The 27,272-nt window shown below is 43.6% G+C and overlaps 1 long non-coding RNA gene across 1 annotated transcript; it reads left to right on the top strand.

The window, feature by feature from the left end:
* Positions 1-1,879: 1,879 nt before the first annotated feature.
* On the top strand, positions 1,880-26,547 carry LOC125282044 (uncharacterized). Its single transcript, XR_007189162.2, has 5 exons — positions 1,880-1,990; positions 2,807-2,990; positions 24,028-25,007; positions 25,376-25,691; positions 26,154-26,547. It is a non-coding gene; the product is annotated as an uncharacterized LOC125282044 (long non-coding RNA).
* The last annotated feature ends 725 nt before the right edge of the window (positions 26,548-27,272 follow it).

Here is a 27,272-nt window from a genome sequence, read left to right as displayed (position 1 = left end):
AAATGAGTACAGTTAAAGCTGGTCCAGTTGCCAAGATGACAACTAGCTTGACAGTGGTGGTCCTTAAGCTCCAGGTTTGTTTCCGCTCTTTGCCAAAGCCCCATATTCATTTATCTTCTCTGCATGAGGTTGGGAAGCTCAACTTTGCCCTTGTCTCACTCTGTAACGAGCCTTGGGCCAGCTGATGGCAGAAATCCCCTTGTGCAGGTTTCATTTCTTTGCCGCTAAGGAAGTCCTAGAAGACCCTAGAACCCCTAAACTAGCCACCACACTCCAAATCCAGGGGAGGGATTCGTGATTTCTCTCTCTTTCAACAGTGTTCTCACCATAAACTTCTTCAGGAATATGTCCTCTCCAGGTGAGCTGGGTTGGTCCTAGGTTCTGGGCTATATATCCATTAGGAAGTTGTCCTGGCTTACTCCTCAACTTCTGCATGTGTTCTCTGAATTACCGTGATGAGGAACTCAACTGTGGCAGCTTAGGGGTCCTTCCCCACAGGGCACTCCTCTGGATAAACAGAGTGCTACCCCTCTGAGACCCACCTCCCCAACCCCAATTATCCTCAATTCAATTCAGCTTGCAAATGTTGAACACCTTTTCTATGCCAAACAAACAGTCGGTGTGTTCTTAACTATTTTTGAGTCTTGAATCTCTTTGGAAATCCCATGACAGCTATAGACCGCCTTTCTAGAAAAATGCATGTACATGTAAATTTTTCTAGGCAATCTCTTGAAGCCAGACGAAATGCCTAGATTAAGAAGCTGCTGAATGAAAAGAAAGAACATGAGACTTGGTAGCTCTGTCATTACCAACAATAGGACCAGTGGGGAACCCCCTCAAACTCTCCAACCCTTAGTTGAGACGAGTAATACTTGCCCTATCCTTGTGGGGTTGTAGTGAGGCTTTACCAGAGAACGGTTGTAAACAGAAAATGTACCTGAGCACTCCCCACACGTGAAAGTTGATAAGGATTTCAAAATCTCATCTTTTGGAAAGGGGGGAAGTGAGGATTTGCGATTGCCATTGTTTTACAAATGGAAATTCTGAGGTAGACTAGATGACTTGCTTTGCCAAATAGAATCTAATCTTACAATTACGCAGGAACAAGAAGATAATCAAATATTGGGGGTTATGGAGTTTTCCAATCAGGCCCAGGCTCTGATTGCCTTAGGGAGCCCCCTCACTTGCCAACAGGGTGAAGAGCTACCTTGGCCCTCATCCCTGGAATCGTTCCTGTTGGTCAATGTCTCTCTGAGGACTGCAATACTGGAGTGGGGAAACTAATTCGGCTAAAAATCCAATACAGTCATGATTCATTTGTCTCAGAACTAATCCAGGGGGAAGTTTGTTGGGGTATTAAAGTATATCCCCTTTATCTTCAGTGCTTTAATAGTATTCTCCAGGGGTTTTGCTCTTACTTCAGCTTCCCCCAAACGATTTTAGGTTGAGAGTTTTGATGGTGCTGCCAGAAATGTGATTGGTCCAGAATATCTGAGCCCCCACGTTGTGTGTGAAGGAAGTGGTGAAGGGTCCAAGGTTTGGCTCCCATTTGCCTTTGATGGTTTTGTTGATACTCAGGCCTGGAGCAGATACTCCACTAATATGTGGGTAAGTTGGAAGAACTGGAAATTTTCTGTTCAAAATCTGTCAGAGCTGGACAGAATCTGTTCCCCCAGAGGTTTCCAGAAGCTCCTTAAAACAACATGTGATTGTGTTTACTTCTAAAAGTAGAGCACACTAGCTTGGTGTACAAAAGGTATGTCAGCAGCCCTGTGTGCCAAAGGTTTCAACATCACAAAAGCTTGGAAGCCAGGGAGGGAGGAAGGAAGTAATGAAGGCCAACAGAAAATCGAAGCCAGTGAAAATTCAATGTCAGCAGTTCCCAAATGAACAGGAACTTGATCTGTAGCTAAAGACTGGAGCAAGAACATGGTCTAGGAGGCACCTGTCTGTGCAGGCCCAGGCGTCCTCTTCACAGTGGTGTTTCATGGTATGTATCTGAGGACACTGACCCCCTCCTTCCGTATTTGAGATTTTTCTGAGTAGAAAAATATTTCACTAAGCCTTTTGTTTTCTTAAATGAGAAAACAGATAACAAACTGGCTGTTTGGAGAGTCATTAAAGATACTGTGTAACATCAAAAATTAAACTGTATAAAAACAGATAATAACAGGGAACATTTCTATTGGGCTTTCCACAGAACCTCAGACTTAGGTCGACTTTTATTCCTTTCATCTCTTAACAGCCCTGCAAGGCAGACAAAACAGGTAGCTTTTATTAATGTCATTATGGAATGAAACTAAGGCTCAATGGGATGTTCAAGGCTACAGACTGTCTGGTCTCAGCCTTGTGGTTCAACTGAAGTCATCAGGCCACAGCAGGGGAGAGGGGAAAAGCCCTAAATCAATAGCTGTCCAAGGGTAAGGGGATGGGAGTTGGGACATGGGCTCTTATGAGGCCCCAGAAACACCAGGTACAATCCAGGACTGCTTAGGTCTTAGGCTGAGGAACAAATACAGGGAGGGCTAAGATGGCAAGGAGGCCATGGGAGTGATATGCAAGGATGTCCAAGGAATTCGAGAAGCCGGCATCCTGTTCTGGGAGGGTTTTCAGTGAAGGGTCCAAGGCTGCTTCCATTTGCCTTTGACGGTTTTGTTGACACTTGAACTGGGCTGCACAGGCAGAGATTCAAACCCAGGTTTTTTTACATTCCTCACTTAGTCCAGTGTTCTTTCCACTTCAGTCAATGGTTTGTGAAGGAAAACCAAAAATATGTGTTTACATTTTAACAACTTGTCTCTGGCAGCAAAATGAAAACCATGAATCAGCTAGAGTCAAGTCCTGCATGCAGGGTATACCTGACCCTCATCGCACAAATGTGTCTGTTGACAAGGGGCTGGAAATGCTGGAAAGTGTCTGCATCGTGCGCCTGAGCCACCTGGGAACTGAGAGCGCCTGCTTGGGGGATGCTTCATTTCTACTGCAAGGAGGTAGGTGAAAATAACCTCCCCCTGCCCATTGGAGCCTAAATGTGGTTTTCCATAGGTGAGCCAAGCAAACTTTCTTTTCCACTGAACAAGGTTCCAGCGTGTTCATGGGAACACATGTGCTTTGGGACATTAATGGAAATTATCCAAAGGAAAGAGTGGGGGCCAAGCATGGCGCTGAGATCAACAAAGATTCAACAGGCTTTTCACTGCGAAACCTTCAGAACCCTCAATATGTCAAAGTGCATTGTACAGCTCCAGGAGGGGCACTCAGCATAGAACTGTTCCCAGGTTTATTTGGTCGTGAGACTCTTGTCATGAGCACCTTGGGAGAAGGACGTGCCACAGAACAAACTTGGGCTCTAGCACGACTTGGCTCTTCTCACATTGCATTCAGATGAGCAAAGGAAGAGGGAGCCTTCAGTTTTTGTTAGGAGAGGCCGCCCTGTTGGGCAGCAGGGTAAGGGGCAGAGCAGCCATGTTTATATAGTCCAGTGCATATGGTTAAATGCAGTCATTGACATAGTCTTTCTAAGTCTTTGGGGGAAAAATGCTGCACTTTCTGCTCCTCTGAGGTGATGTGTAAATACAGGGTAGAAGGCTGTATTTTACAGGACCCTGTGGTATCAGAGGGAGAGTGGGATGGTTGGATAGATGTGAGGGCCAATCTCAGCCATGGAGGAGTGGGCTGGGATTGCTGTGTGGATTGTGATGTCTGGGTCTGGGAGTCCTATTGGTGTCGGGGCTGTCACTCACAAACTGGTCTCTCTCAGGTTGACTTGGCCCACTGTTGCTTCAGCTGGCAACACAGTCTCCTGAGTGTCTGTCCCACTCTCCTCTGCTCTGGGGTCACCTCACCTTCACCAGGGGGTACCCAGCAGCTCCAGTGGCTCTCAATTCAGCTTCATTGTCCCTTGAGAGGGTACATGGGAACTGGTGGGCGGGGGGAGCTTCTAAATCACGTAAGAACCAAATTCCTTCTGCTAGATCACACTGTGCCTCTGAGTGTTCTCTGATGTGGCTTCCCGTGGAAGGTTGGGAGCTTATGGGGTCATCTCCTCCCAGGGTCCCAAATGAGACATGGGCCGAAGTGATGCCCCCACTTTCTCTCCATTCAACTGACACACTACATGAGCTGAGAGGCAGTGTTTAGGACACATACTCAACACTGGCTTCTCTCTCCCTGGCCCCCTTCCTCTTCCTGATTGAATAGGACTCTGTGACCTAAAAGGCTGAGGTCACCCTCAGGTCCACCAGGACTGACATTCTCCCTAAAGGGTAGGGATAGAAGGACTTACAAAACTTTTTCCCTAAAGACACTTCTTGTTTTAAAATCCTAGTTTGGGAACACCTGGGTGGCTCAGTCAGTTTCAGCTCAGGTCATGATCTCCCAGTCATGGGATTGAGCCCCGCGACCCACTCCTTACTCAACACGGAGTCTGCTTGTCCCTCTCCCTCCTCCTCTCCTTCCCCCTCTGCTCCAACCCCTCCACCCCCCACCCCACACTTGTGCTGCGTGCTTTCTTACTCTAAAATAAATAATTAAATAAAATCTTTACAAAAAATAAAATCCTAGTTTGGATGCTAGAAGCTAAATGTTAACTCTTTTTCTTTCCATTTGTAAGATCCCTAAAATTCCCCAAGGATTCAAAGGATTCCCCTTGAAGAAAAGGGGGAGGCGTTAGTACAAGAAAATATATATTTTAAAATATTATTTTGATTAAACAGTATTTGCTGCTCAGAGAATTGTATAGCCATGCCAAACGCAGTTAGTGGGAACTAAATCATTTAATTGAACAAAATGGGGGGGTCATTAAAAACAGTTGTTTTCGGTCAGTCTATACAATTACAAAAAGCACAAAAGTTGAATAGTGAAATGTGTACTGCACTCAACTGTCTCCAGGTTAACTGAGAAAGCCCGGAATGCCTGCTAGTGGGTGCCTGCCTCATTCTGCCCACTGCAAGACTTAACCATAGCCCAGTCCCACGTGCGCACAGGGGCCGGCACAGCCCTGGCCAGCTGCCGGCACAGCCCTGGCCAGCTGCCAACTCTGCACAATCCAAATGTGTGCTATCATAGGCTTTCAGTGGGATGATAACAACCCAATAGGTTTACAACTTTTCGAGTAATACAGGCCCCGATTTTAGGGGATGGATATGAACAGTTCTACCTGAGATTGTCCAAACTCATAGCTTCCACGGCTGGAAGTTTTTTTGTATCACAAAAAATTTCAAAAATACAGAAATGGAGAATAGTAGCATGAACCTCCATACATCCATCCTTAAGATTTAATAATTGTTAAAAAAAAAAGATTTAATAATTGTTAGCATTTTTTCCATATTTGCTGCATTTCTTCTTTTGAAGTGTTTTTAAAGTAAATTACAGACATTATGGCATTTAATCCCTCAATACTTCTTTAAACTACAGAAACAATTCCCTACATAACCATAATTCCATTTCTTTAAAAGCAGACTTTATTTTTTTAGAGTAGTTTTAGATTTCCAGCAAGATTGAGTGGGAAGTGCAGAGATTTCCCATATACCTCCTGCCCCCACACATGTATAGACTCCTCCATTATGAAAGTCACTAGAGTGGTACATTTGTGACAATTGGTGATCCTACATGATGTATCACGATCACCCGAAATCCGTAGTTTACATTAGAATTCACTTTTGGCATTGTGCATTCTATTGTTCTGGTAACTGTATAATGACATATATCCCCCAATTATACCATTATGCAAAATAGTTTCACTGCCCTAAAAATCCTGTATGCTCAGCCTACTTGTCTAACTCCCTAACCTTTGGCAACCACTGATATTTTTACTGTCTCCATAGTTTTGCCTTTCCCAGAGCATCATATAGTTGCAATTATATGGTATGTAGCCTTTTTAGATTAGATTCTTTCACTTTGTAATATGCATTAAGGTCTCTCCATATATTCTCATGGCTTGATAACTCATTTCTTTTTAGTGCTGAATAATATTCCATTGTCTAGGTGCAACTCAGTTTATTTATCCCTTCACCTACCAAAGGATGGTAGTTCTTGGTTGTTTCCAAGTTTAGGCAATTATAAATAAAGCTACTATAAATATCCATGTGTGTGTTTTTGTGTGGACATAACTTTTCACCTAACTTGGGTAAATACCAAAGAACACAGCTGGTGGATTGTATGGTGAGAATATGTTCAGTTTTGTATGAAACTGACAAACTGTCTTCCCAAGTGGCTGTACCAATTTGTATTCTCACCAACAATGAGTGAGAATTCCTGTTGTTCCACATATTTGACAGCATTTGGTGCTATCAATGTTTAGGGTTTTGACCATTCTTATATGTATGTGCATAGTGGTATCTCGTTGTTTTAACTTGCAATTACCTAATGATTATATGATGTTAAACATATTTTCATATGCTTACTTGCCATCTGTATATCTTCTTTAGTGAGGTGTCTGTTAGGATCTTTTCCTCATTTTAAAAATCAGATTGTTCATTTTCTTATTGTTGAGTCTTAAGAATTATTTGTTTTGGATAGCAGTCCTTCATCAGATAACTCCTTTGCAAATGTTTTCTCCCAAGTCTGTGGCTTGTCTTCTTAGTTTCTTGACAGAGTCTTTTGCAGAGCAGAAGCTTTTAATTTTTTTTATTTATTATTTTAATGTTTTTTTATTATATTATGTTAGTCACCATACCGTACATCCCTGGAGGAGCTTTTAATTTTAATGAGGTTCAGCTTCTCAGTTATAAGGCATGGATTGTGCCTTTAGTGCTGTATCCAAAAAGTCATTGCCATACCCAAAGTCATTTAGATTTTGTCCAGTGTTAGCTTCTAGGAGTTTTAAAGTTTTTCATTTTACATTGAGGTCTGTGATCCATGTTGAGTTTATTTGTGAAGGGCATAAGGTCTGTGTTTAGATATATTTTTCTTGAATATGAATGTCTGATTGTTACAGCACTATTCATTGAAATGACTTTTTCTCCTGCATTGCATTGGATTGCCACTTTGTCAAAGATTGGTTGACCATATTTATGTGGGTCCATTTCTGGACTATTTGTTCTGTTGCATTGATCTATTTGTCTATTCTTTTGTCTATTTTTGTCTAATCACACAATCTTGATTACTGTGTTTTTATAGTAAGCCTTGAGGTCAGGTAGTTTCAGTTCTCTGAGTTGTTCTCCTGCAATGTTGTATTGTTATTCTGGGTCCTTTGACATTCCAAATACACTTTAGAATCAGTTTGTTGATATCCACAAAATAACTTGCTGGGACTTTGATTGGGGTTGCATTGAATCTATAGATCAAGTTGAGAAAAATGGGCATCTTGACAATATTGAGTCTTTTTATCCATGGATATGAAATATCTCTATTTATTCAGTTCTTTGATTTCATTCATTAGAGTCTTGTAGTCTTCCTCATATATAGATCTTGAACATATTTTTTGGATTTATACCTAAGTATTTTATTTTGGGGGTGCTAATGTAAATGATAATGTGTTTTTCAAAAATATTTTTAAATTTAAGTATAGTTGCCATAGGTAATGTGTTTTTAATTTCAAATTCCACTTGTTCATTGCTGATGTATAGAAAAGTGATAGAATTTTGTATGTTAATCTTATATTCTGCAACCCTGCTATAATAGCTTATTAGTTCTAGGAGATTTTGTTGTTGTTGTTGTTGTTGTTGTTGTTGTTGATTCTTTCAAATTTTCTATATAGACAACCATGTCGTCTGTGAATAAAAACAGCTTTATTTCTTCCATCCCAATCTGTATCCTTTGTGTTTCATTTACTTGTCTTATTGCATTAGCTAGGACTTCTTGTACAATGCTGAAATGAAGAGGGAACATCTTTGCCTCATTCGTGACCTTAGTGGGAAAATTTGTAGTTTCTCTCAAGTAATGATGTCAGCTATAGGTTTTTTGTAGATGTTCTTTATCAGGTTGAGGAAGCTCCCCTCTATACTTCCATAATATCATTTTTATGCCTAAAAAAATTAACATTAGTTGTTTAATATTATGTATACTTGGTTTCAAAATTTTCCAAATATCTTTTTATATTTAGTTGGTTCAAACCAGAATCCAATTAAGGTTAGCCTAAAATTCTTTAATTTTTTAATTATTTTTTAATGTGGTGTATTCTTTACATTGACAATGATAAATGGATAAATATTTACCCCTTTTCAAAAGGGATAGATCCAGCATGTGGTGGTAAATGTTTAACTAGCTTTCTGGGTCAGGGTGGGGGGAGTTCTTATAGATTTTGCTGATTTCTGTGATGTAATTACCCTTACCATGCCTGATTTCAAGCTACCAATGTGATGCTATTGAACATGACATTTTGAAGAGCTATGTACAATTGGCTTTCTTAAGCCAATGGGAGCTGGCTCTGGCACACCACTGGTTGAAGTGAGGGATTAAACTAGCAGATAGGACCAGGGTGTGGCAGCTCAAATGAAGCTGGAACTGGCTAGACTAAGGAGTATGAGAGAAGTAGATGAAAGTGGGCCAGGCACAGATGAGAAGAGTAACTGCATAGAAATGTGGATGTACACAGGATTGGTCACCCACATGTTTTGTAGGTTGAATCTTGGTGCAGCTCAGATACTCTTTTGTGATGCAAACAGCCTTCAAAGTCACAGCAACCTGCTCAAGAGGCTGCTGCCAAGGTTCTGTTGCCCTATGATAACAGTGCAGACAGTTAGACCTAACTGTTTTCTCTGCTGTGAAGTGTTGCATGAAGCACGCCTGGGCTGACTTTGCCTCCAGCGGCTGAAATGAAATCAAAGAGACAGGATAAACGGAAGCTTTTCCTTCTCTTTGGTGTGGGCCTATGCGATATAAGCACATTTTCCATCAAGAATTAGTTGCTTAGAGAAGAAGGATCCAAGCGAATCTGGACCAGGTGTTCACTCTACTTAGTTCTAGAGCCAAGAAAAACCATTTTCTGGGCACTGAGAAGAAGGAAAAGGGGAAGGCCAATTAACGGTCCTCTTTCTAATTGTTTCTGCTTGTACCAGCGACTGGGCTTCATTTGAGCCTTCAGCCTCCAGTGGGCAATGGAAGCTTATTTCTGCAGAGCATTTTCTGATGGTCATGAGGGAAGTCACCCTGTGGGAGTTTTAAAGATAGGTGACTTCCTCTATGAAGTCAAACCTTTACCTGCAGCAGTGTCTTTAGGAAGCCAATATAGGCAATAGAAAATAAGAAATTCAGCTACTCAATCTGGGAAGGGCAAACAGAAGGGATGTCACATAACCAGGAAGATGGATTTTTCACAGAGTCGACAGATGTTTTGGCAGAATTGTCCTGAGTGACTGGTTGCTTAGGCAATGTGCAGACACAGCTTTCTTCTAACTCAATAGGATGCCGATTATCTTTCTCTTTACCTGCTAGACTCTAGGAGAAATAAGTCTGTATATTCAAAGAAGGTGCATATATTTCCTTTGTGAGTGAAATGAAACCAAGGGGATAATTTTAATAAATTATGAGTGCTCACTTATCCTGAAGGGGAGAAAAGAAAGGGTGATTCTCTTTCCAGAGCAGTCTCTTGATCTGTCCAATCTCTTAAAGAATAATTGAACCAGCAACAATCACTTCCATGAAGTATCTATTAATTATGCTGCTCTATAAACAGTCTCTGCATTCAGACATGCTGACTGCTAAAAACAGATCATTACATCAACAAGAGTGTCGTTAGAGTTTTAACTACTCCCAGATTCAGGAGATCTAACCCTGAAAAATCAGGGCTGATGATTTATTTTCCCTTTTCTTACTGTGTCCCAAATCTCATCTCACATATTCTGAAGCCTCTGCTTTCTTCCAAATTCAAATCTTTTATCTTCTTTTGTGTTTTCAATCTCATAAGGTATCCCAAAATACACCATTTCTCTTAAATGATTCTTTTTTTTTCTTGTTCAGCAAACTCCCAGACAGCTGGCAGAAAAGGCACCATGAACCAAGCCTGATATAGTCCATTCAGGCCTGCATTTTCATCTTTCAAACGAGGAAGTTTGATTACGTGTCACTTAGGATTAGGTTCAGCGGTAACAGAGACCAAAATAACAGTGGCTTAAATAAAATATGGGGTTGTTTCTCTCCCATATAATGAAGCCTGGTGGTAAAGAGTACGGGTTGGCACGGTAACTCCATGATCGTCAGGGACCCAGGCTCCTTCTATCTTGTTGCTCTGACATCCTCCAAACTTGACTTTCACCTTATGGTCTAAGACAGCTGCTTTAGAGGAAGCCAGCATGTCCACATTTATTTATGCCATCAGTAAAAAAGGGTGCATTGCCTCTGACAGGACACCACCAGAAGTCATACTCAACACTTTCACTTACAAGCCATTGGATAAACACAAGAAGGTCTGGGAAATGAGGTATTTATTCTGAGAAGCCATTGACCAGCTAAAAATTGGAGCTTCTATTATTATGGAAGAACAGGAGAATAGATACTGGGAAGAGTTAGCTATCTCTACCACACATTAGATCTGTGACTTGAATTCCTGTCTTCAAAGTCCTAAGGTTTGGGTATGTTGTACAGGGGCTACTGTAGGTTTGAGAAGGAGTGATGTATGGGTAAATTTGCCTAGGATCCCAGAAATTTTCTCAAAATCAGAGCATATGGACCCCTGTTTTGAATTGTATTGGAATGTTTCCGATGGAACAGAGTGGTCTGGACTGAGAGCCATGGGCAGCTGACTGGTAAGAATTCTCAGGGCCCCAGAGTAAGAGGTGTTTCAGGTAGTACCCTGGGTTGGCCAAGGTGAAATCTGATTCTGGAGCAGGGTGCTAATCTTGGACAAGGACACATTGAGCTGATGTTTAGACTGGTTTTCATAATTGACATCATGTAGCACTGACAGAAACAACAGCAGCTGACAGCTGGGCCCTGAAATTGAACCGATAAGATTCTGTCTTTTTCTCTCTGAATGGGTTGTGATCCAAGTGCTGGTTACAATAGAGTAGCATTCTCGACCTCGACACGATTGACATTCTGGGCCGGATGATTCTTTGTTGTGTATAGCTATAATGTGCATTGCAAGACGCTTAGCAGCATCCTTGGCCTCTGCTCAACAGACGCCAGGAGTATCCCTCCCATTGTGAGAACCAAAAATGCCTCCCGACATTGTCAGATGTCCCCGGAGGGCAAAATCACTCAGCGTCCAACCACTAGACTAGGGTCTAGGTAATGGTGCCCATTTTTGTATTTGCTCATGGTTGTGCAATTTGATACCCATCCTTTCAAAAATTAGATGGACCACATATCAAAGGCCTTAATGTGTTCATGACTTTGATTTAATAGTCCTATGTCTTGGCCTTTGCCCTAAGGGAAAATATTGCAAGAGGTTTTCTGTCTAGAGACGTTCATTGTAATGCCATTTTCAAGAGAAAAGTTGGAAACAACCAAAAATATCTAAAAGTAAGAAAAGAATTGAGTAAACCGTGGTAGATCCATGCACCCACCGAAATGCAGGTATGAGTTTATAATAACGTGGGAAAATACTTATGATAAGTGAGCACATAAAAAAACCATGCAGAGAAAAAAGGAAGGAATTCACAGAAACGGTAGACTCTGGGCAGTGGGATTGGGCCAATTTTTTTCCTCCTTCCATTTTCCTATAGTTTCAAAACTCAATACGAATGGGGTTATAGCAAGCTACAGAACGAAACTTAAAAAAAAAATCCTGGTGCTCAAAGGAGGAAAGCTACGCTCCCAGCCTTCCTTGGGGAAGAGTGCCTGTCCGGGAGCAGCCACAGACCCTTATAAACACTCCTTGAAGTGCATGTTGTTGGCACAGAGGCCAAACCGTATGTCACGTGACCCTGCCCTCCAGCATTGAACCGGAAATCCCTGGTAAACGCTCTGATTGGCTAGGTGGAAAGAACCCGAACCACCTATGAGAAAGCTTGACCCAAGGCACTGTCAAATAACAGCCCTCAGTATTGGATAGTGAAAAACAGGGCCAATCAGATCCTGTCTCAGGAAGAGTGCATAGAAACAGTCCCCGAGGAATCTTCTCTGCCCACTTTTGAGAGATTAACAAGGAGGGTCTGGTCGGTAAGCAGCTGAGTCCTGAGTAGGGAGAGCTTTTATTCTGGTTCCTCACCAGACAGGGAAGACGGCTTTCGTGGCTCCTTCACTTTCTTATGAGAAGGTTCTGCCACACGTGGAGAGCAAAGCAGGGTGGGACCTGTGTCTAACAAAGCTTGTCTCCCTTTGGGTGCGTGTAGTAGATGCTGTCGGGGCAGCTGGAACCCTTCTCCTTGCCCCTGATGGCTATCTAGGCCACCCCAGAGATGAGTGGCACAAGAAACTTGTGTTAAATTCAAGATTCCCAGCTCCTCCCCCAGATAATCTCATTTAATAGTGTTGGAAAGCGGGGCACTCAGGAATTTGCATGTAAGAGTTCCCAGGTAATTCTGATGCGTCATCCAGTTTGGGAACCATTGTTTTACCCACTCCTGGAAAAACTACACCCTGATGCTCTCCTTCTGAAGTAAGCCTTAACAATATGGAGGGTCCTCAAAAACCGAACCTCTGTATCCCCATGTTCATAGCAGCATTATTCACAATAGCCGGAAGGTGGAAGCAGCCCAAGGGGCCATCATAGATGAATGGGTAAAGAAACAAAGTATGGCGTAGCCACCCAGCAGAGTATCTTTGCTCAGCCTTCAAAAGGAATGAAATTCTGACATGCACTACATCAGGGATGAACCTTGAAGACCTTATGCCAAATGAAATAAGCCAAACACGAAACGACAAATATTGTGTGATTCCACTTCCATGTGGTTCCTAGAGAAATCAAATTCATCCAGACAGAAAGTAGAATGGGGGTTGCCTGGGGTGGGAGGAGTGGGAAGTTATTTAATGGGTATGGAGTCTCAGTTTGCGAAAATGAAAAAATTGTGGAGATATGTGGTGGTGATGGTTGTACAACAAGGTGAATGTACTTAATGCCGGGAAACTGTACAGTTAAAAATGGGTAACATGGTGAATTTTATGTTATGTATATTTCACCACACATACAAAACCCCAACAAACCAGCCAAGCAACCACCAATATAAACTATGCAATTCTTTCTAGCAAGGAAATAAGCCACTTCAAAGAAGCTGTAGCTGAGAAAATAGCCCTTTTGGGGTACAAAACACTGTCAGAGACAAAAATCTGTAGGAAAAAAGTTAGTACAAAACATGCTTCTTGTATCATATCGGGGTCCCTTATAAAATAAACAGAAACAGGAAAGCGGGGAAGAAAGTAAATCTGTTTAAAGGGGAAAAAATCATTCCTGAAAGTTTATGAGCAGATCTTTCTGGCTCTTGAACAATGTCTCTGAAACGTTGGAGTTTAAAGCTTTCAGAATATTACGGCCTCCTGCCCCCACTCTGCGGAATGTGGATATGCATTTGCTTTCTCCCTTGTAAACATAATCTGTCTTTGATGCTCGGGTAGATTCAGTGACTCTGGGGTCTTCTTGTGCTGGGTGCCCACAGAGAGCCCTGCTCCTTGCATCGCAAGGAAACCCTTCTGTGCATGAGGACTTGCTATAGACAAAAGAGAGCTTGGTCAGTCGGGGACTGTGTGATATAAAGGGATGTGGGGGGGGGTGTGAGGGCTTATATGAACGTGGAATACTACTATTAGGGTGGTAAGCTGCTAATCATTACTTTCACAGCTTTACATATAGCACGAGTGATGTTGAAGTTAGGACTGGATCTGTCCGTGAATGAGTGAAAATCTAAAACAATGGTGGCTTAAACACCACTGAAGTTTATCTTTCAGTCCTGTAAATAAATCCGGAGCTGGGGCATCTGGGCTGCTGGTGTGGCTCTGGGAAGCTGATCCAGGCCCCTTCTGCCCTATCACTGCCATCCTTGGTTCACAGCCCAGTATGATGATTTGACTGTTCAGCTTCAGCCATCTAGTTTCTGCTGTGGCCCAGGAGAAAGAGGAGGGGATGCAGAGGCCCACTCCTCCCCCAAACACCAGACGTGCATGACACTCCCATGTAAATGGAGGGTCCCACGGGCCAGAACATCCTCTCATGGCCACGGTGAGCTACAGGAGAGGCTGGGCCACGCAAGCTTTATTCCAGGGAGCTGTTGCCCAGCTAAGAAGGGAGGGCTGATACTGGGGGAGATGATTAGCTGGCTTTGTTCCCAGGAAGACCAGAGGGTAGGACTCTTGGGTTCTTCTTCAGCCCTGTGCTGCACATCTCTGTGAGACTTGTCCAGGCCCTTGGACCTCAGTGTCTCATTTAATTCTTACAACTTCCCTGAGTTTTTTTATTTTCACTTTACAAAAAAAGGTACTAAGACCCCAAGAGTTTGTCAGTTATCCAAAGCAGCTCCATAAACGGTGCCCCTGGCCTCCAAATTCTTCAGAATCGACTTTGTGTTGTCCCAAAACCCTTGCTCTGTAACACCCAGAGGTGCTAAGTAGAGTCTGGCCCCGGGATGCCTGTGTTGGTCTCTTGTGAGTGTCTCAGCTCTGGGCACCATCACCTCTAAATATATGTGTCTTCCTAACTCCTGAGTCTGCTGTGCCAGAACCCAGGAGCCCATTGTGTGGAAAGCTGTGCACATCAGCCCTGCCTTTACCCAGGAAGCTCAGAACCCTCGGTTGGGTTGCTGCCTTGCTTGCTTTTTGAGCTCATGTGAGCATTCCAGGGTGGATTTACCATCCTAGATCCAGTCGCTGTACACACTTTAATTGAGGACATGCAAGTGCTAAGAGGGGGAGGACACTTATTCCAGACCTCAGAGGGACAAAGGGAAAAAGGAGAGTCCATTCAGAGCTAGGCTCCCCCAGCACTGAGACATCTATTGGTAGAAGGAAACACCTCGGAATGAGAAAGCTGAAAAAAAAAATCCGCCTTTGGCTGGCTCCATTCTCTCTTGATGTTTATATGGGTTCCTTCCATACTTTCAAAGACTGCTCTTGAGGGATTAAGAAATTACATGTTTAAATCAATGAGGAATAACCCAAGAGGAGTAACTTTTAAGAAAGATGCCAGTGGCCTGGATTTTGTTCCAGCCCAGGAGCTCCCCCTCCCCCTCGCCTACTCTGGTCCGCCCTGACCTGTGAAAGGCTGCTTCTTAGGGTGCTGGCTGGGTGCAGCCTGACAGTTCTAAGGCACACCGGTAGCCCTGCATTGCTGTGCGAGGACCACAGAGGCTTCTTTTCAACTCCATTGCGGGGTCATTCCAATCGAGTCTGGGACTCAGGGCCTTAGCATCACATCTCCCTTGAAAGAGCACAGAGTTGGTCGCACATTCCTTTCACATACCTCTTTTCTTCCATGGATTAGACCTCCACGATCCTACCTTTTGGCCACTACAGAGAATCCTCCTGAAGAGCTCTTAATTTCTGTTTTTAAGTAGCCTTTCAACAGCAAACATAAAAGTAAATTCTTGTTTATTACAAAAAGTTTAGAAAACAGAGATAACTAGAAGAAGGAAACAAAACGTGCTTCTTATTCTAATACCCAAAGATTACTGTGACCGACTGTTCATACATCTTTCTAAACACCTGCATATGCATGTGTGGATAAAAAGCTTTTGAGAAGCAAATGTGAGGTCAGACTACTTTGTAACCAGCTTTCTGTCTTTCTGTGACAATAAATACATTTCTGCAATATTGCTCCTACTGGCTGAAGATATTACATTGCACCATCATTTTTAAAAATCCCCTACTGTTGGGCAATAAGATTAGTTCATTGCTCTATTTTTGAAAAAAAAATTGTTATTTTTATGTTTATTTTTAATATAAATAAGATCTTAGGGCACATCCTTGATTATTTCCTTAGAATAAATTCCTAGAAGTGGAGTACTGTGCAACTTTAAGGGTTTTTTTTATATATGTGGTCAAATTTATCTGGAGAAAAGTGGTAATAGTTTACACTCATTTACCATGTACGAGAGGATTCCCCATGTTCTGGTTCATACTAGACACTGTCTTTTTCTTTTTTCTTTTTCTAACATTTTTTTAAATTAAAAAAAAATATTTTTAAGTAGGCTCCACACCCAGCATTGGAGCCCGAAACAGGGCTTGATCTCACAACCCTGAGATCAAGACCTGAGCTAAGATCAAGAGTTGAAAGTTAAACCAACTGAGCCATCCAGGGGCCATGACACTGTGCTTTTCTTTAAAGTTCTGAAAAGTCAATAACATTCCGTAGTCTTTTGGAAAAGAACCACAATTGCAGATCTATCCTATACAGAAAGTTTTCCTTCCTCAGCAACTCCATCTGAGAACTCAGGACCAAAACCTGCCCAAAAAGGAGACAAATAAGACCCAAAGTCAAATATATCTGTATCTCAGAACACTCTCACTTCCATCAGCTTCTGAACACACATCTGACCAATCCACTCTCTGTTATTTATGACCTAGGCTGGATTCAACACTGACCTAGATAGAGAATACTTTGGATCTCATCACCAGCCCTCCAAACCATCTGGTCCTGGCTAAACAGGTTAGCCACGCAGTTGGAATCTTCCTCACTCAACCAGCTTTCTGCTTGCCAGTTTTCTAATAAAAAATATTTCCTTGCTCTCTACACAAAAATAGGGGGTATGGATATCTTTTGTATATTTTTACCTGATAGCCAGTTTGCTTATTTTTCAAACTTTGGCAATCCTGAAGATTTTGTCACAGCTCCCCCCAGGAGAGAGTGGGAAGAGAAGAGAAGGAATGGATTCCTGTAGTCATGAGGACTTGGGCTGGAGGAGTTGCCTCTGCATGTTATTTCACTTATGTTAATATTTAAAATATTTGTGCTTGGGGGGAAATGCCAATTATTTTCAAAACCGAGATTCTGTTCTTCACTACAAACCATTTTTTCAAATTCCTAGAATTAAAGCAGATTGTTCTTCCAAGCTCACAAGCTATTTTTATCTATAGCAATATGGAGCACACACACACCTGTTTGCATGTACACCTACCTGCATGGACACTTGGGTTCGTTATGTTGAAGGAAGAGCTAAGAGATAGTAAGCTCGGTGTTTTACCACCGATATGGAAATGTATTGCTGGGACACAAAAGACTGTCTTCCTTCATAGGTACTCATTTTCTCAAATAATACTTTGGGGTCTTAAAATCAGTCATATGGGAAAAAAAGACCTAGTTTTAGAACCTTCTATTGTTAATTGTGTTGTGTTGTTATGGTCTCTATTTAATCAGGCAAAACATCCTTACTGAGAGCCTACTGTGGGCAAAGCTGGGTGCTGTGGAAGCCATCAAGACAGAATCCCTAGTCCAGCTCTGTCACTGACCAGCTATCATGAAGGTGCCCCTTCCCTTCACTCAGTCTCAGTTTATGCACCTTTAAAACAAGGCACCTGGACTTATTGCCCACGGGGCGTTAACTTCCCTGCACTTGTGGGCTCCTCCCCTGCCACAAGTCAGAGAGACCCGTGGCTCATTCTGGAAGTGAAGCAGGTCAAAGCCACAACCCCCAGCCATGGATGCAAGCACTGGTCATGTCCTACCTCTACACAACCTTCACTTCAGAGAAGCAAGAGGGGCTTGGGTGTCACTTTCTTCAGGGTCCAGTGACTCTTCTTCCCAAGCACTTAGTTGAGAATGCCAGTCACATTTGCTCTGGCTGTGGTCAGTATCCTGTGGGAAAGGGTCAGCTGGCTGTTCAGAGTGGGAAAGAATTTTTTGTGAGGCCTCCCTTTTCTGCTCTAATTAATAAAGGCATTTGTACTGCCCAGTGGGGCCTCCTTGGTACACATTCCTTGTTGCTGTTATGGTTGTTGATGTGGTTGGTGTTTTGGCCTTTTAAATTTAAAAATCAGATTTTCTGCAACTCCAGAAGTCACATATGCTCATTTTGAGAATATTAGAAAAATAGAGAAAAGCATAAAGAAAAGAAGAAAGCTTCTCCAGTCTCCCACTGCGCTGAGTCAAGCGAGGCTTTGGTGGGTTTCCTTCTGTCTTCTTGCTGCCTATGCCCCTCCAGGTCCTTGCCCCACACTGCTCTGTGTCTGGCACCATGTTGGCAGGCCCTGTGCCCTCTCTTAGGGCTGGCTTCAGCTACATGGGAGGCCTGCCAGAAGGAAAGAGAGTGAGGTTGAGGAATTTATGCCCCTGGCGCTCTCTCTGCAAGATCACCTCTGCTGAAGGCCACTGCTCCTCTCAAGACCCAGGGGCCTAACAAGACACCCTCTCCCCACAAATTCTGTTAACTACCCCAATCTCCTTCCTTTTGGCCAGAGAGTGGTGAGGCCCCAGCCACCCTACCACTGGTTGTGGCCCCACACCCACCCCTCCCCAGGTCATCCTGCTATGAAAGTGCCATCTGCTTTTCTGTTGGGAATCTGATTGATTTACCTTCTGACTCATTGACATTTTGGGCCTTTCCCTCGAAATTCTCTAAGGTTTCCAAAGCATGTATGAAGTGCCTGGAATAAACTTGGGGTCCTGAGGAGGGAAGACATTTAATTTCCTGACTATTGCCTGGTACCCGCCCCCCCACGGCCCTGGCACAGAGTAGGATTAGGCCCATGTCCATGTGTTGTGATGTGAGGGATTCCGCACCCCCACCCTCTCCCAAACACCTCCAACTCCTGCTGCCCTTACACCTCCATTAAAGTCATTCCTTCTATCTCCAGGATTTTCTCCATAAGGTCCCAGTTGGAGAGGAGGAATGACTGGCTTGCGCACACCGAGGCCTCAGCATGTAATGCCACCTCAGGCCCCCAGTCACTGTCTGGCTGAGCCTTCTTGCCCCTCTTGTCATAGTTTGGTTGAGGCCTCCTCCATGAAGCCTCTGAGCTCTCCACCCAGCTAGGGGCCCCTCCTCATGTCTCTTACTAAGATGTCTTGTACCTCTCCTGAGGCTGTGAGGCCTGTGAGGTTGGGACTGTGTCCTGCTCGCCCTTCTCCTGGCACCTGCCATAACACTCGGCACATGATACACACTCCATATAAATAGGTTGGCTGTTGCATGTTTGGGATATGCTCCAGAATCAAGTTTCTTTACTGAATCCATTTTGAAAGGACTGTTTCCAGTTGGAAGAAACTTGATTTGAACCAGCCAGCCACTTCTTCCTTGAATATTGTATGCATGACAATCCACTCCCACAGGCACTGATGTGATAGGCCTCTAGACGGGTGAGTTTGTTGGGGATGGAGGCGGGCCTTTGTCAGAGACTCTGACCCAGGAGGACGCAGAGGAGCCAGGGAGCCAGGGAAAAACTATTCTATTGTTTTCCCAAGAGCCGAGTATATTTTAAAAAGGTCACTGCTGCTGACAGTCATAGGAAGATAAACCTCAGAGGCAAATTCAGTTTCCTGGGGTCACTTCTGAATTTGTCTACCTTATTTAACATTTCCTTTTAATGTGAGGTCAGGGGAGCTCTGTGAAAATTTTTAAATTTTCTGTGAAATATTTAAAACCTCTCTTTTTGAGGAAAATACTCTCTATTTGCATAAAGCCACACTGAAAGGTTTACAAGAAACAAATACAGTGGTGACTTCTAGGGTGTGGGGTGGAGGATCCATGTAGACTGGGAAGCAGTGGGAACGAAATGTCTCAATTATGCCTTCAGTATTGTGTTGACTTTTGAGTCACAGGAATTTATAATCTATTTAAAAAATTAATTTACATTTAAAAAACGTTCCTGGAGAGAAGCAATAACCTTCAGACATTTTTTGACTCCAAGCCACTTAGGTGGGGTGATAGGCCTCCCTGTGCACGTGTTCTCCCCTTTTATACTTTCCAATGGAAAAAAAGATGCGACTTGCTTGCAACAGTGTCACTGTACAAACTGTCACTGTACAAGAAGCTTACTTTTTAGGGAGAGGAGTGGCATTACGTAAACGCTTGCTTTTGCAGTAGGGGCATCGATGATTCCTATCTGAACCACAATGTAGGCATAGTTGGCAATCTAGTTATTAGACAATTACAGGCCCCAACTACCAATGGGGTGGATATGGAATCCTAAATCCTGGAGAGAAGATCAGATAATCTGTAACCAACTGCAGTGCGTGGATAACAGTAGCAACAACTGCTGAAAGCGATAACAGAGCCTGCTTCCTCCTCAGTGTGGGCATTCTGGCCACGCACGGTGATGCATGCGAACAGGGGCTTTGCAAGTTGCCACAGGTGGCATGGATGACAGAATCTGGGATAGAATGTGGAGTGAAAATATTCTAGTCACACACTAATTTTGGTTTGCAAATTCCAAATTCGGTCATCTTTTGTCATTCACTTAATAAGTTACTGGTAAGAAGCGACGAGTTCTTCATAAACGACAATTGAAGGATTGTGTGGCATTCACTCAGACAAGCAGAAGTAAGGACTCACATGTTTGGAGAGCAATTTGCATCCATCAGAGAATTCATGCATCTCACCAGTGGCCTTCCAGCCCATTTGAAAATGACTATGTTGGAATTTCTGTATTGCCAAAGTCATAAAGAATTTGGACTCTGATGGAAAGAATCACTCATCCAAATCATGCTTTTTCCCAGTGGGAAGTAGCCCTTTGAATGAGGAAGGCCTCTGACATGTCAGTTTTGGCATTTGGAACAACCTTTCTAGAAGGAACTTGCTATGTGAGCTAGCTGCAAACACTCGTGAAAACCTTTTCACCAGCAGGTTATTAGGTAAGTATTGAATAGCTCCACCTCTTCCTTAAACTGAACCACAGCTAAGCTTCCCAAGGCAAGGGTGGTAGAGTTTTCAAAGCAATGGTTTTAGACTCCCTTGTTTCACTATGCTCTGGTCCTCTTGACCCTCTAGAACCCTGTAAGACCTTCCCAGCATCTGCCTTGATTGTCCTGTCTCTCAGGTCTAACTCTACACTTGTCCTTTGGTCTTAGGGACACTCTTTGGCTTCTCCAGCTTTGACCATCTCATGCTATCATTTGTCACTGATGCCCACTTCCTACATCTGTCTACCCAACCCATCTCCAGTTCCACTTCTAGCTCCAGTGGCCAGAGGGGAGGTGGGATGTATTAAAATGAAACCTTCAAGGCTCTTGAATCCAAACACCTCTGCTCCCTGGCCTGCCATAATCAACCATCACGTATGCTTAGGGACAAGTCTATGTTCAGCCATGTGATATGGATCTGTACTTTCTAGGAATTGAGAGTATGTGTGCATTTAGCATTGATAGTCAACTGCTTAAACACTGAATTATTTCCCTGTCACGTGGCACAGCCATTGTCCCACTGCCCTGACCACCTAGACTCCTTCTCTGGAACTCCCTGGACCTTCCTCTAATCCTGCAGCTTCAGGAGCACTGCCTGGCCAACAGGGGGTGGAGGTGGGCGTAGGGCCCTTGGTTGGGTACCCTGGCCAACATCTATTCTGATTGGTCAATGCCTGAGCATACTAGTTGCTATATATGTTAAATATGCACCCCGTGCAAGTGAGCCATGGACAGGATTTCCATATTAAAAAATGAAAAAAAAAAAAAGTCAAGTGGCTGTTGTGTCAGGTACTCCGAGCCAGCATCCTCTTCTCTTTAAGGCTGCCCCAGAGGTGTGAGGGTTTGTTTGCAACAAGCAGATGGTTTAGTAAATATTGCTTTTGCCAAATCCCCAGAGGCTCTCAAATGTTAGGTGCTAATAAAGCCCATGTTATTATTAGGCATGTGGTCTATGTAGGTCATTGCCAACCACTGGCATGATGCAGAACAAAGAAAAGCAAAGAAAATGAGCTAAGCCCAGATAGAAGGTATCCCGATGGGGAATGGCAACCCCTTCTCCAAACAGGAAACATGCTTGAAATCTCTTTGTCTTCAGAAGGACCCGGTTTCTTCACCTGTAAAATGAGTGTCATCTGAATAAGCCCTTTTGCTAGTGTCTCGGGAGTTTGGACAAAAAATAGGCCTCTGCGGTAGAGAGTGGGGGAACCCATGAGGGAATAGTACTGGGAGATGCGGCCTCATCCTGTAGCTGTAGACTTGCAGTGGTGGCCACGGTGGAGCAGTGTTTGGCTTTCGTTTTACCTCGTGGCCCCAGAGAGGGAGCGTGGCCCTGAGTGCAAGCAGGAAATAGCTCCAGGAACCCGAGCTCTGGACTGAAGGAAACAGCAGATGTGTGCATCTGATTCTGCTTGGACACAGGCTTTTTTCAGATGCTTGCAGGAAGATGACTTGTGTCAAGCTCTCAACCATTTGGACAGAGTTCAGGATTGTTCTTGAGGGAGACCTCTTCCTGAGCAATAAGGAACACACGCGTTTCCCAAGCATCCTGTTGGGTGGTGACGTGCCCTTCCTTCCCAAGGTGCTTAGAGCTGGATGAGTGTCCGTGCAGTTAGGAGAGGCAGCTGGGTGGTCTGGCACTGGGGGAGGGTGCTGGGATTTGGGGTATCTGGGAATATTGCTGGATCCTGGATTGAGTAGGATGTTCCCAGGGCTAAAGGAAGAGAGAGGACAGAAGGAGGCAGTGAATCTGCCTGTGCTGATAACAACTCTGGTGGAGGTTTCCAGGCTGGGGCATCTCATCTGAACCTGGCAAAGGATGGGAAACAGTCGAAGGGCAGAAGGAGCAGAACTCAGGCCGTGCTGCAGGGAGGGAGCAGGTTGCAGGGTTTACATGATAGCGGAGCCCAGAGTGAGCCTGAAGCATGCTCCTGTTTTTTGTTTTATTTTTTTAATAGGAGTGTAGTTGACACACAATGTTGCATGAGTTTCAGGTGTACAACTTAGTGATTTGACAAGTTTATACATGATGCTATGTTCACACAAGTATAGCTACCATCTGTCCCATTACATCCCATTACAATATCACTGACTGCATTCCTTATGCTTGGGTTTTTATAACTGTGATTTACTCTGTAACTTGAGGCTTATATCTCCCTCTCCCCTTCACCCATTTTGCTCAACTGCCCCCCACTCAACCATCAGTTTGTTCTCTGCATTTATAGTTCTGATTTTGCTTTTTGTTTATCCATTTTTCTTTTAGATTCCACTTAAAAGTGAAATCATATGGTATTTGTCTTTCCCTGACTTATTTCACTTAACATAACACCCTCTAGGTCCATCCACATTGTCTCAAATGGCAGAAGCGCATCCTTTTTTATGGCTGCGTAATATTCGTGTGTGTGTGTGTGTGTGTGTGTGTGTGTGTGTGTGTGTGACATTTTCCTTACCCATCTGTCTACTGATGAACACCTGAGCTGCTTCTATGTCTTGGCTATTGTAAAAACGCTGTAGTAAACATAGGGGTGCATGTATCTTTTTGAGTCAGTGTTTTCCCTGGGTAAATACCCAAGAGTAGAATTACTGGATTGTATGGTATTACTATTTATATTTTTATATCTCCATACTATTTTCCACAGTGGCTGTAACAATTTACATTCCCACCAACAGTGCACAAGGGTTCCTTTTTCTCCACAACCTCCCCAACCCTTGTTGTTTCCTTCCGTGGTTTTATTTTTTTTTTAAAGAAAAACAAAACTCAGCTAGTGTGTGCTCTTCTTGTTCCATAGAATGTGTAAGGTGGACTCACACCTTTAGTTTTATGTATTAGCAGCCCTAGCAGCACTTACTTGGTGCCAGGCACTCTTCCAGAGTTTAGTCCCCAGGACAAGTGGAGCTACTGTAATTATTCCCATCTTACAATGAAGAAACCAAGGCACAGAAGGGTGAAGTGGCTTATTCAAGGTGAGGACAGACGGGATTGGACCCAAGGCAAACTGGCTTCCAAGTGTGTGCATATGGCTCTTGATTTTTTTAAAATAGACTTTATTTTTTAGAACCATTTTAGGTTTACAGAAAAATTAAGATAATACAGAAGGTTCCAGTACATTCTATACCCTATTTCCGGTATTTATAAACATCTTACATTAGCTGGTTCATTTGTTGGAATTAATGAACTAATATATTTTTTAAAGATTTTATTTATTTGTTTGTTTAGAAAGTGGAAGGAGGGACAGAGGGAGAGAGAGAATCCCAAGCAGACCCTGTGTTGAGCGAGGAGCCCCACGCGGGGCTCATTAATTAACTAATATTGATGCATTGTTAACAAAAGTCCATAGTTTATATGGTTTTCCTTGGTTTTCACCTAATGTCTCTTTCTGTCCCAGGATCCCATCCAGGACACCACATTACATTTTGTCCCCAGGCCTCCTTAGGATCCTCCCGACTGTGGCAGTTTCTCTGACTTCCTTGTTGTCGATGGCCTTGATGGTTCTGAGCAGTGCCGGTCAAGTGTTGGGGGAAGTATCCGATGATTTTTCTCACAATTAGACTAAAGCTCAACCCTTGCTTTTGATGGTGACAGGGAGCTCTTGCGAGGCAGGTGTAAAGCCAACAGGGACATCTTTGTTGCTTCCACCATTATTTGGCAGAATTCTATACTAGGTCAAATTTTTCTCTTACATCTTTGCTTCTTTTCAGAAGGAAAAGGAGACTCCTGTTTTGTGGTTGTGCTAAGTCATGTGGTTCCAATTAAAAGGAGTCATCTTAACCCAGGCTCCCTGCTGGTGAGGGGGCCTATGCTGGGCCCCATATTTCAGGGTCACAGATTGCATTTGGGTCCTTCAGCCCTCCTGCCTGGCCTTGTTAGTCACTTTTAAGACTGGGACCCTGAAGCCCAGGTCCCGTGCATGGCCGGTTGCTTCCCAGCTCCCAACGCTAGGCTCTGCCTCTGCAACTATCCATCTCTGCTCTCTCTGTGGGGGCATCTCCTCAGCCCTGATCACGCACATCTGCAGAAGCTTCCTCTGGTGCTATCCTTGTAGGTGGACCCCCATCGCAGGCAATAGACCCCACCATCGGATGGATGCTTCCAGGCCGGCCTGGGGACACATCCATTTGATCTTCCCAGGGAGGACTCCAGTCCTAAAGATGTTTACACACCAGAGAAGTGCTTGAGATGCGGTCTTGAGATGATAAAAATACACACAACCTTTTAAAACCATGGCAACACAAGAGGCAGGAATGCTGCCAATTAAAAAGCATTTAAAATATGGCTCCAGGCTGCAGGTTTGGAAATAAAGTAGATGAGGGAAACAGATGGATGGCATAGAGTCCTGCCTTCATGCTCGCCTGCACTGTGGCCCAGGTGAGAGACCCATCGAGCTCCAAGCCCAGCCCCCTACAAATATTGTTCATGAGTGAAGAAGGGGTGTAGCACAGGCACAGCCCCTACTTCCAATCCCTCCTCTCCTTCGGTCTGGATGGGCAGGGGGCTAACAGCTTCCCAACCGTCCTAGTACCATGTTAAGTCACTGATCTCAATTCTCCACCTTTGCCTGTATCCACACCCTTAGCCGTGTGATTTTGCAGATCTCCCTACAGTTTTCAGAAGGGAACACTTCTCTGCCCTGAGACTTTGGGCTTGGCCAGGGATCTTAGCAGAGCGACGCATACAGCGGTTTGAAATGTGCTGGTATGATTGGGTGTGACCTCTTGTGCCTCTGCCATTGACAGGAGAAGAACATGCCCCAGCTAGCTTGCTGGTCCCTGGAGGATGAGAGCCATGTGGCACAGACCTGGACCCAAACGGCAGCCTGGAGCCCAAGCCTGCTGATGCCTGCCAACATCAGCCGAAACGCCGCTGACCTGCAGTGTGTGATTAGAGGCTCAGTGGTCTGCTGCCGAGGCTTGCAGTCATTTGGTACCAGCAATAGTTGATGGATAAACAAGTCTCCCTCCTGCGCCTCTTGGACACCTAACACAGGAGGAAGATTTCTGGGAAGAGACGCATCATGGGAAACCCTGTCCCAGGAGACCATTCCTTCCTCATGTGAGTCTCAATAGTGATGTCACAGTCACTGTGACTCACCTCTCCCAGAAAGTATTAGTGTGTTAGTAATAACAGTAATTAGCATTCACCTGGGGTTGTACAAGCAGGAGGTAACGGCAACACAGAACTGTCTCATGAGGTGGAAAGGCCAGGATTATCATGTCCATTTTGCAAAGAGAAAATAAAAAACAGACAAGGTGGGTGACTCACCAGGACTGACCAGGAGGCAACTGTCTGGAGGAACAATGAGATAAGGAGTTTCTTATACCCAGGGGGAAATCACGTGTGTGTTTTAATTTTTATAACCTTTTCATTATAAAAGGAATACATGCCAATTGTAGAAAACTGGGAAAATACAGAAAGCATAAAAAATTAAAGTTCCCGTTCTACCTCATAGTATTTTGGATTATTTCTCTTGTTATTTTTATTTATTTTTAAAGATTTTATTTTTTTATTTAACAGAGAGAGACAACAAGCAGGGGGAGCAGCAGGCAGAGGGAGAGGGAGAAGCAGGCTCCCCACTGAGCAGGGAGCTCGATGTGGGGCTCGATCCCAGGACTCTGGGATCATGAATGACCTGAGCTGAAGGCAGAGGCTTAACCGACTGAGCCACCCAGGAGCCCCCATCTCTACATTATTTTTAATGCATATATGTTTATTATATGTATTTTATAAGTTAAAATCTTACTGTATATATAAGAGCATTTCCTGCAGCATTCAAAATTCTTTTAAAAAACAGTTTTTAATGCATAGTACTATGTTCTGTGGACTTACTCTAATTTGTTAAGCATTCCTTCTTATTGCAAATGTCACTTGTTTCTGATTTTTTTGTCATTAAAAACAATGTTTTGGTGAACATCTTGGCTGTTAGAGGAGATAATTTATTTGATAATTTGATGCGCGGCGCATGGTATATGCTTAATAAATAGTAGCTCATATAAATATTTGTCTAAATCCCCAATAACTTGCTTAGAATAAACTGTCGAATCATTTAGTTCTGATGCACACTGTCAAATTACTTTCCAGAGGGATGTACCAGGCGCTGTTACTAATGATGGTGCTATAGGTTTCCATCTCACAGGCCCCACACTGTTTCCTTTACAACAAAGCATTGCTAATTTGACAGGTGAAAAATAGTAGTTCATTGTTACATTCTTTATTACTACTGAGGCTAAAAATTTTCGCATAATTATCAACCATCAGTCGGTAATGAGGGGGATTTGGGTCAGGGCCTGGCAGAATAAATACTTTCAAATGAATGAATTATCCAAGGTGGGCCATGCTGTGGGTATGAGCGGAATCACTAGGGCTGCATGTGAAGGCCTGGAGTTGTTGGACTGTTGCTTATACAAACAGGGATTTATTCCGAGTCTTTCGTTATTCAATTGAAAGTACTTTGAAATGGACAGAATCCTGTGGTAGAAGGGAGGTCTGAGAGTGTGTGTTGGGGTGACTGTACCGAGAAGCAGGTGCTCAGCTTTGGAGCTGGCCAATCAGCCAGTGAGAATCCCAATCAGGAAAAGGATCCCCTGGTCAGCGACCAGGGGCTGGGGCAGCCAGTGGTGCCCTTACTCCTCCAGT

The sequence above is a fragment of the Ursus arctos genome, unplaced genomic scaffold (assembly GCF_023065955.2).
Source record: "Ursus arctos isolate Adak ecotype North America unplaced genomic scaffold, UrsArc2.0 scaffold_20, whole genome shotgun sequence".
NCBI classification, from domain to species: Eukaryota; Metazoa; Chordata; class Mammalia; order Carnivora; family Ursidae; genus Ursus; species Ursus arctos.
The sequence above is the reverse complement of the archived record's forward strand: the minus strand, read 5'-3'. Positions and strand labels throughout refer to the sequence as shown.